We start from the raw sequence: 9,125 nt of genomic DNA, 5'->3' as shown, positions 1-9,125 counted from the left end.
TATGTTTTGGATGACATGATTTGTACTTGACCATTCAAGTATTCCGGGAATACTTAACATGGAAGTTTTGAGAAGTTTGTTTTTTGTGTTTGACTCGGTTTGACTCGTTCACTAGTACAAAAATATTTATTTGCGGCTCCAAAAAAGGGGCCTTTTGCGGCGTTTTTGATGTAGCAGCAAATAAGGGGGCCGCAAATAGCAATGTTATTTGCGGCGTTTAAAAAACGCCGCAAATAAATCTCTTATTTGCGGCGTTTTTTTGAAAAAACGCCGCAAATAGTAAAAAAAAAAAAAAAAAATTTTTTTTTTTTTTTTTTTTTTTTTTTTTTTTTTTTTTTTTTTTACAAAATCTAATAATATCAAATGATTTTAACTTAACTCTCAGATATATTTTTCCATAACACAATCTTAAATGATTTTAGTAAGTATTCTAAATTCATACATCAAATAGAACTAAAACACATACATGATTCAAAAATAGTACAAATGCAATATAAAACTTAAAGAATTTAACTAAATACTCTAGACGCCTAGCAACACCACCATCTCAGCTGACCACTTGAGCTTCTGCAGGCTGCAGCTGCTACGTTAGAGCCATCTGGTTTTTGTTTAAGATGTGAAGAAGCTGATGCACTAAAGGATATATCCATCCGTCTGACATATCGACCGCTTTTACTGGATGTTCACCTGTCATTAATGCAACAGAATACATTACCTTAACTGCCTTCAATGAGTACCTTTGGCGAACAAGTCAAAAACAAATGAAAACTAAATATAAAGATACACAAGACCCAGTAGCATCACAAATTTCACAGAAGTCTAATAGAATCCAATGCGGCTGCTAAGCTGCTTCGATTAGTTATTATCAGAAAATAATTTGATTAATTCATGGAATAGTAACTGTAGGATGTCAGGACCGTTCGAATTTGATGTTAAATAGTTGCAAATGGTAATGTAGTATGTTGAGGGTGTATTGAATCTTCAATTTCAGGGGAACTTGGCTTGGACTAGAGATAGTATTGAATATCAGATATCATACTTTATAGGCACTTCAAGTATATCTAGAAAATTTACTTTGATCAGGCTAGCAAAGAGAGTACTTTTCCTTCCTAACAAGCTTGCAACCTTCAACAGCTTTAGCAGTAGGCACATACCAGAACAATCAACCTTTCATTTTCCAGCAGACCTGTGAAAATATGCTCACTTAAAATTTACAGTTGACTTTAAACAAAATACTTAGTAGTACCAATTACCATGTTCATTAACTTTGAGCTACAGCTAAAACAAACTTATATGACCAAAAACAAGGTCCACAAGACAAGTAATTAATATCTATAGGATTAAATTTGAAGCAAATATGGTGTCAAGCTTAGCCACAAGATCACGACCAAAGTAATCTAATACAAAAATGACTAAACTTGGAACCTGATATGGCAGTATGATAGCAAAAATGACTAAACTTGGAACCTGATATGGCAGTCTGGGATGGGTTATTGGACAGGAATATTGCCATTCCATGTTCAGGACTCACTAATGGAGAAGTTCTAATACTCAGTTGCAAAAGTGTCCAAACAAAACCTATCTAAGAAACACCATACTAATATCGATCATACAAAATTAATTTAGACAACTAACTAAGCAGCGGTATGGGGAAGATCGTTACCAAAACATCTTTTTAATAATCTGATTAGTATTAGTTAGCTTCATATAAGTAATACGAAGTATGCTAGTTCAATTAGGCCAACTTACATAAACTTACATGTTGAAATGGAAACCAGTACCTTATTTTCAACAAGCTAAGCTATCTTCTCAACTAGCGTCACCTTCTTTGTTTGTCAGGTAAGGAATCTGTTTCAGTTCAGAAAGACGCAAAACATCCCTGAATCATGCATTGACAAAATCATAAACAAGCAATAGAACAAGCTAATTATCAATATGCATATCAATGCTACAATGACACTCCAACAGCCAATCTCAAATGTCAGTCCCTCGAACAGTCCAAATTGCAAGAATGATGTCTTTAGAAATCCATATCCTACACACTATTTGGTCAAATTTCATATTCTTAATATCACTGAACAATTCATAGATGACCCGTTGTTACTCAAACCTTTATATCTCGAGTTATAGTCCACAACTTCGGGTTGATTCTTGATTCAAATGAGGCCTCAAAGAGACTGCTAGTGCTCGACAATATAAAAGAATGCTGAACTAATCACACCAGTGAGATTGACATCCTTTATGATGGGTTTCGATGGAGAAAATACGGATAGAAAGTAGTCAAGGGTAACCTCAATCCCAGGTGAGCATGCAATTTAATCTCCTGCAGCTGTAATTTATTTTTCTGAAAAATTCTGCTTACGATTTGTTCTTTAACATTCAGAAACTATCAGTTTTTATGATATGATATTTGAATACTTTCTCACTTGGGAGATCTAAACTATAACATGTCAATAGCCAAGTGTTTCTAAGGCTCCAGTAGATTGTGAGTTAAACTTGCTAAAATTCTAGTCTGTTCATAAAGATCACCAAGCACCACGTCAAGCTCAAATAAAGTGGGATTATTCTAACAATGTAATAGGCTAAAACAAGTGAATCATCTCTTAATAAAGATTATAGAAGTTGGAAACAGTAAAACAATTAAAATGAAATGCCATCTAAATAAGCATTCTTATCCTCCCATGACTCAAATAAACAAAGCACGCTAGGTGAACACCCATTTCAAACAGTCCTAAATAGTCTATTTGTTAGGAAACAAAACAAATTATAACTACTTCAATGCATCTGGTACCTATGTTTCAACTGTCCTAAATATCAAATGATGTGGCATAGTTACACACTTACACCTCCGTTTGGTGTTGGTTATGAGACTTAATAGTCTAATAATTATAATTTACAAACCAATGCCATAAAATCATCAAAGTTCACAAATAAATGAACAGCTACAACTTCAATCGGTAAAATTAGGATGCTAATGATGTTATTTTTGTCATGAAATGATAATTAAGCATAACTAAAGCCAAATACAACAACAATTATGCTATAAGCATATAATTTATCATTTCATATCTAAAGTAAAATTACTAAGATACTAATTTTGAATCACCCAGAAACCCTAAAAGCTAAATTAAATCATTCAAGGGAATAATTTTACCTATTAGTTAAGGAGAGAGTGAAAGGAAGGCACCGCCTGTGGTGAGGGAGATATAGTGACATCCGGCGCGGTGGGGAAATGTCGAGCCGACGAGATTTGACGCATTTTGTGAGGGCGTGCATGCGGGTGAAGACTGGTGTTTGGAAAGTTGTGATTTGGACTGTGAGGGATGAGGGAGAAAGTGAGAAATAATGAAACAAAATTAGGGATTTGGACTTGTTGTCTTTGACAGGGATGAGTGAGTGAGGAAGTGTTACTTGCTTTTCTTGTAAATATCCATTATCTTATTGCTGCGTTTGGGGATAAAACGCCTCATATTGTTCTATTTGCGGCATTTTTTTCAGTAAACGCATCAAATAACCTTGTGTTTTTAAAAAAAAAATTAATTCAATTTTTATTTGCTGCTTTTTGGCAAAAACGCCGCAAATGAAGAGCCGCAAATTAATGTTTTTCTACTAGTGGTTGTTGGAGTCGGGATTTGAATTTTTGAGTCAGTTTTGGGTCCGGTGTCTGTTTTTACTCTAGTTAGTGTCATTGCGACCCGTCATCATGCATTAAACATCCAGGTACTTTTGAAAAGTTTTTAAATATTTTGTTTTCGAAATCGTTTTGATTTTTACGACGTATAGTTATACAGAACTGTCGATTAAATGCTGCGATTCCTAAGCATGTTGTAGTCCGATAATCATCGGGTGTTTGTTGGAGACTCGATAGATACTGGGTATCTACAGAGCCCCCACTTTGACTGAGACTTGGACAGGGCGAAAGTCAAAGTATAGCCCCCAGGTCAATTGAAGATTACATCCTGGACACCAAAGCGACGTCAAGGCGGCTCGAAAGGGTTCGGGCCAAGGACCTGCCGTCGGGAAGGACGACACCAAGGCGACTCGGGGATACACTGGACCTGTCGTCGGGAAAAATTTAGAGTCTGTCGACTGTCCGTACAGGTCATTTAAAGTCCGTTAGACTACGTATGAAGGCTCACTAGCCATAAGAAGGAGTCATACCTGAGGCATCTCCGGAATATGTCCTTGAACTATTTCTTATTTACGGGGAAAGGCTCGCCATCCGGGTTGCGTATATGATGGGGCTCACCAGCCATGTTGAAGGTGTGCGTTGTGAGGCTCACCGGCCATACTGAATGTGCATTGTGAGGCTCGCCAGCCATGTTGAATGTGCGTTGTGAGGCTCGCCAGCCATGTTGAATGTGCATTGTGAGGCTCGCCAGCCATGTTGAATGTGCATTGTGAGGCTCGCTAGCCATGTTGAATCTTCGTTGTAAGGCTCGCCAGCCATGTTGAATGTGCGTTGTGAGGCTCGCCAGCCATGTTGAATGTGCGTTGTGAGGCTCGCCAGCCATGTTGAAGGTCGAATGATCGACTGTGGCAAATAGCCGTGTTAGACGGGCCTATTTCGAGAGGTCGTTGAGTTTAGCGGGCTCCATGAGGAGGCCTCCGATATCCTGCTGGGGAATTTCGGTGTTCATATTGGATGTTCGTAGTGCCGAAAAGAGATAGGCTTGTGAGCCTGGCTGCTGTGGACGGCGGTGATTTCGAATCCCGAAGAGAGGCAACGGTTTTTATTGCCGTTTGTTGGAAGTTCGTAGAAAAGGGCAGATGTGTATTCTGCTATTTGATGTGTGTTTGGGGGACAACGGTTTTGACTCCCTCTTCCCGTGATTTGGAATTTGTAAGGAGTAGTGAATTTGAATTTCACCATCTTGTTCGAAGGTGTGACGGTTTTTAATGCCGTTTGTTTGAAATTTGAAAATAGTGAATTTGAATTTCACTATTTGTTTTCTGTGACTTGGAAATGTTGTCGAAAATTTTGTGAAATAGCGAATTTGAATTTCACTGTTTTGTATTTTTGTTTGAAAATGACGGTTTTTAATGCCGTTGTGGAAAGTTTGAAATTTGCGGAAATAGCGAATTTGAATTTCACTATTTTGTATTTGTTTGAGAAAATGACGGTTTTTAATTCCGTCATTGAAAATTTGAAATCTGCGAAAATAGCGAATTTGAATTTCACTATTTTGTATTTGTTTGAGAAAATGACGGTTTTTAATTCCGTCATTTGAAATTTGTGGAAATGGTGTGGGAATTGGGCCAAAGCCCAAAATTCCGCTGAATAAGTAGGGAACACCTCATTGAGGTGCGAGCCTTCCTGCGATGGAAGGGGCTCCTTATTTTTCTGTAAAAAGACGCGAGAAGCCTAAGCTCCTCATTTACTTCGTCTTCTTCACCAAAACTACGAAAATCCGCAAAATTGCCAGTTTTGATCTCTTCGTTTGCTTGCTTTCGTGCTACAAACATCATGTCATCTCAAGGTATGTCAATCCTCTTGAATCCATTTGAATTTGTTTGTCTTTTTGTTAATTGAATTAGGGCGAAACCCTAACCCCTCGAAAATCGATTTGGGCATTTTTGTTGGGCCCGTTTTTGAGTGAAATTGATGATTGCATCAGATTAGAAACCTGTTTAGGAGTATAGGGGTGCTTTTACTTTGCATTTTGGTCCCCGTTCCCGCTCCCTAGGCTCGAAAAACGTGAATGAGGTGGAAAATCGTCTTATTTCACAATGACGTGTTTGTTTGCTTGAGTTGTGTGCCTCACTATGAAGGGTAATATCCGTATAAAACCCCTTAAAATTAAGGACTATAACGTAATTTACCATGTGATTAATTGTCATAAACGAAAAAAACAAGAGAAACAATAAAAGAATAAGAATCAACCTCGGGTCCTATGCAAATCGGCCTAAGAATAGAAATCAACGTAGATTTCCTCCTAATTGTTGCACCCAAGATCGTCTGAGTACGTTTTTTATCGCACCCGCTTCCATGACAAAATCGCTATACGTGGCGATCTCGTTAGCTCCAGCCGTGGGGCCTGGGTTTGGCAGGATGGGCTCTATCAGATATTTGAGCTTCCGTCGCCGATGGCGGCATTCCGTAATGCCGCCTCCCATCCGCGAAGTTTGATCCATCATTCTTCGATCGAGTAGACCGATTCATCCGATTCATGAAGATCCGCCAGGACTCACGGTCCAATGTGGCACTTGGCATTGGGTCGTTCATACGGCCAGCCATTTTGTTATTAGCAGTTTAAATGATCGTGTTCTACACTGAAAAAGAAAGAAAAACAAAACGAAATAAGCAACTCATCGAGGTGATTTAAGTCTAATTAAAATTCATTTTAACGTGTAGACTCATTGCACTTGTATAATCGATCTACCTCAAGAATTATACAAATGATCCCAAGACTCAATTTCTGTAAATTGATAAACCAACTGTTTGGCTAGTTCTACCGTTTGAACTCTCGGTCGATAGATTTTCGTAAATCCTATCTGTAGTCCACCATAATCACAGGATCGTACGAGTGACCATAGTGTTGAGATAAAATAGGTCAATCAGTTCCAACTTACCCGACGTAGAAGGGGTCATTTTATGCCTACCGACGAAGAAGGGATTCATTAGAGTTTGACCTATAAAGACTGTTCTCAATTTTTTTGGTTATACGAGGAAGATCCCATCAACTTAGTTTCAATTCATTTAAAGTGAATGAAAGTCTAGCATTACGTGAATGAATTAACTTAGGTGATGACTTATTAATTCCGTGTGACATCTGTATGTCATATAAAACTAACGTGTAACCTCTATATGAGTCAGTTTTCATGCGAATATTAGGTGGTTTGGTTTTAGGCGGAATATGATGCAAACTATCGTTACGATGAAAAACGTAAAAAATGCAAAACGTAAATAAAAGTCCTAGTGTGGCCTATCCTAGCAAAAAAAACATAATACAACTTTGGAATCCACCGTTGGACCCGCGAAGCTTGTCTTGATGTTCCATCTTGATCCATGCAGCGGGAGTGAGCATCCGATCTCCATCTTTGGTCTTCTCAAAATTACAATTTAAAATTTACAAAATATAAACCTATTTACATTCTAAATTAAAACTGTAATTACAATGAAAAATCCAAAACGGAGATGCGAGATCTCAAAATACAACCAAGACCGTGTTCCATCATTACGGTAACACGTTCTACTAAGGCCACACTAAGATACAACCGTTTGTAAAATTAAATACGTAATAAAAACATTCATGGCATTCAAAAGTAACGATAAATAAAAGATGCATCAACTAAAACAAAAATTTATTCGTGACATAATTCCGTAATTATGTTAAATTTATCCAAACCACCTTTTAACGCTTAAAATTATATGACAAAACCGCTTTTATCAACTTAATTTTAATTCATTACAATCCGTTACTTTAAACCGCTTTAAAATAACTAAATGGTACGTGTGTGAACCGTTTCACAATCAAGCGAGTGCACAAAATCCGTATTATGTACATATTAGGCCGAGAAAAAAAATAAAACACAAAAAAACTTTTTTTTTCTTTTCAGCGCGGCCAGAACAAAAAAGGGCTCGATCGACTGATACTGCCAGTCGATCGAGTGGTTTGCCAAACAGAAAGTGCTCGATCGACTGAACTCGAGGTCGATCGAGTACTTTTATTATAACAACTGCTTCGATCGAGTACGAGGACTTCTCGATCGAACAGTTAGGGTTTTAAAAAAAACGAAACAAAAAAACCCTCGTTGAAATCGATTTGTCAAAACAAAAACCAATTGTAATTTAGACCTAATTCGTATAAAATTAAATCTACAATTGACAAAACCTTAACATATTGCTATAATTATCGTTTAAAATAACAATATGCAAAGAACAAATCGAAAAATAAAACCAATCGATCGAGACACTAAAGTCCTCGATCGATCGATCACCGTGAGCATACATGGCACGGTTTTCAAGACAAAAATATCGATTCAAATCGTTTTATGAAAATCACAATGAAAATATACGTGGCCTCGCTCTGATACCACTTGAAGCGTAATATCCGTATAAAACCCCTTAAAATTAAGGACTATAACGGAATTTACCATGTGATTAATTGTCATAAACGAAAAAAGCAAGAGAAACGATAAAAGAATAAGAATCAACCTCGGGTCCTATGCAAATCGGCCTAAGAACAGAAATCAACGTAGATTTCCTCCTAATTGTTGCACCCAAGATCGCCCGAGACTATGCCCTTGTGCTAGAAATTGCTCTCTGATTGCCTTGCAATATTGAGAGAGCTTTTGTGAGGTTTTTGATGTGAGATCTAGAATTTCAGAGAAAAATACTCCAAAACCCTAATTTTTCTTCAAATGAAAAATGATTAGGTCAAAGGGAGAGAAGAACTCTCCTTTTGTTCTTCTCGGCCAACCGTGAGCTCAAGGGGGGAGTGGGCTTTCCACTTTCTCCTTATTTAACTCGTGGTCCGACTCGTTTTGCTAAATGGTATATGATGGGTTTTAATTATAAATCGTCATCCTATATCGGATATTAAAATATCGACTAGTAACATGAATCAGTCGACATATTATTATTTGTCCGACAATGACAATATTGTATAATTAATCAATTCAATATACATTAATTAAATATAACCGTTTATATTCAATTTACGAATTAACCGCTTAATTCACCTTAGCCAGTATTATTTAATCCGTATTAAATAAATATCTCAACATCGCGTTTGACTAATTATTAGTCAATAACTCGACTAACTGCTTAGTCATATTAGGCATCAACATGATTGTATTTTCATACCGTCACATCTCTCAAACGTATCCTATAGGTGTGACTTTTAGGGACCAGTTGATCACCGCCATCTGTATGAAAATAACGTCAAACTTATCTAGCAAGCCAACCGTTATTGATAAACGTGGACCAACTGATAATAATACAAAAGTATACCCTTTGATCCTTTTAGAGATTTATATGTCATTGCACTAACTGTGGAGGACACCAGCCCCAACAAGCTCCCATTTGTCCGTACAAGTGCACGTGCAATAATGTTATCCGCACTAACTGGAGGACACCGGCTCCAACAAACTCCCACTTGTCCGTACAAGTGTATGTGCGA

The 9,125-nt window shown here is 37.3% G+C and overlaps 1 long non-coding RNA gene across 1 annotated transcript; it reads right to left on the bottom strand.

Annotated features, from left to right (window-relative positions):
* Window positions 1-364: 364 nt before the first annotated feature.
* Window positions 365-3,456, bottom strand: LOC141627045 (uncharacterized). The gene is made up of 4 exons (XR_012536610.1): window positions 3,155-3,456; window positions 1,782-1,879; window positions 1,075-1,186; window positions 365-687 (listed from the first exon to the last, which is right to left on the bottom strand). It is a non-coding gene; the product is annotated as an uncharacterized LOC141627045 (long non-coding RNA).
* Between the last annotated feature and the right edge of the window lie 5,669 nt (window positions 3,457-9,125).

The sequence above is a fragment of the Silene latifolia genome, chromosome Y (assembly GCF_048544455.1).
Source record: "Silene latifolia isolate original U9 population chromosome Y, ASM4854445v1, whole genome shotgun sequence".
Classification (NCBI taxonomy): domain Eukaryota; kingdom Viridiplantae; phylum Streptophyta; class Magnoliopsida; order Caryophyllales; family Caryophyllaceae; genus Silene; species Silene latifolia.
This window is presented reverse-complemented; position numbering and strand designations above follow the sequence as displayed.